This window comes from Gracilinanus agilis, chromosome 4, assembly GCF_016433145.1.
Source record: "Gracilinanus agilis isolate LMUSP501 chromosome 4, AgileGrace, whole genome shotgun sequence".
Classification (NCBI taxonomy): domain Eukaryota; kingdom Metazoa; phylum Chordata; class Mammalia; order Didelphimorphia; family Didelphidae; genus Gracilinanus; species Gracilinanus agilis.
In genome coordinates, this window is record NC_058133.1 from 262,698,661 (window position 1) to 262,700,079 (window position 1,419).

Below are 1,419 nucleotides of genomic sequence, written 5' to 3' on the forward strand. Positions count from 1 at the left end.
AAGTTGTGTGACCCTGGACAAGTCATTTAATCTCTGTTTGCCTCAGTTTCTTCATTTGTAAATGAGCTGGAGAAGGAAATGGCATCCCAAATAGGGTCACAAAGAAATGGACAGGACTGAAACGACTGAAGAGCAACAAAAATGCAAAGCACTGTGCTAAGCTGTGGGCATAAATATAAAAGTTGGACAATTCCTGTTGTCAAGAAGCTAATATTCTAATGGGGGGATATGGAGGACCAAGTGGCAAGATGTGAAAGAGGAGTGGCCCAGGGAGCCACTTCACAATCTGACTGGTTTACTACGTGCCTGGGGCACTGAACTAAGCACTGGAGAGGAGACAGAGACAGAAAGAAGCCAATAGTCTTTCCAGCCTTCTTTCTCTCAAATTCATTTCAACAAATATTTAATAAGCACCTATTAGGGAAAGACCTGAAGGACCTCCAGTCTTCAAGGAGTCCATATTCTCACAGCCTAGATCATTTGCTAGTGAACTCCTGAATCGCCCATCTCTAGATCTGCCTCGACAGACTCCCAGGTCATGAGAGAACTTGAGTCCTGACAGCACCCAAGTCGCCAGGCTGGTGGCGGCCAGTAAATGAGTTCCCTCCTAAAGTCCCAAGCCTCCTCCCAAATCTCTTCAGGAGAACAGTGGAATGAATAATTTATCCCGACTTACAGCGGCTCACTGGTTGCCATAACGACGCCTAGCATCAGGAACACCTCCCCGACATAGCGTCATGACGCCAACACGCTCCCTCGCTCTAGGTTCCCCTAGTCCCCTCTACCCTCGCGTCAGCCCTCGGAGAGGGAGGGGCCTCCGAGAGGAGCCTCCGAGAGACTCCGACCAGAGCCCTGGTGGCCCAGGCTTCAGTTGCCCCGGAACCAGGATAAGCAGAAGAATCGCCTCACCAGGGGGCTGAAATCGGGCGCGTTGTGCTGTAGTCATGCAGGTTCCGGGGTGGCTGTAGGGGCGCGGCCGTCAGGCGGGCGGGTGAGGTGGGGGCTACGGCCCCGGAACCTGTATTTCTGGCGAGGCAGCGCTGCGCGCGGGCGGGAGGGCTATGGCGCAGGCGGGTTGCGGGGCCGGCGCTAGTAGAGGGGCCCGGTGCATGGCGGTCTGTCGGCGGAGTCGGCCTCGGGGGCTGTCAGGTTGGTGGCTGCGGGGAAAAGCGAGGGTGCCGTCCCGGGGCGGGGGAGCCGGGCGGGCTCAGGGCCCTAGGGGGAGAGGAGGCCCCGAGTCCGGCATGCCCAATCTTCTCCAGCCCAAATGGGGCATCCGGGCGGGAAGGAAGGTAGGCCTGGCCTGAGCCGGCCCGGCTCCTTCTCAGAGCGCCCCCTCCCCAGCACAGGGTCTGGGCCCCCCCCTCATCCCGCCTCCCGTGACCCGCCCCCTCCGCGCGTGATCGCGCCTCCTCCTCC

The 1,419-nt window shown here is 58.4% G+C and overlaps 1 protein-coding gene across 1 annotated transcript in view; it reads left to right on the plus strand.

Annotated features, from left to right (window-relative positions):
• The first annotated feature begins 1,077 nt into the window (after window positions 1-1,077).
• The window catches only part of ZNF76 (zinc finger protein 76), a 41,632-nt gene continuing 41,290 nt past the window's right edge, over window positions 1,078-1,419 (plus strand). The window contains exon 1 of the mRNA XM_044674243.1: window positions 1,078-1,149. The gene's annotated coding sequence lies outside the window, so the exon portion shown is untranslated. The remainder of the gene's footprint in view (window positions 1,150-1,419) is intronic.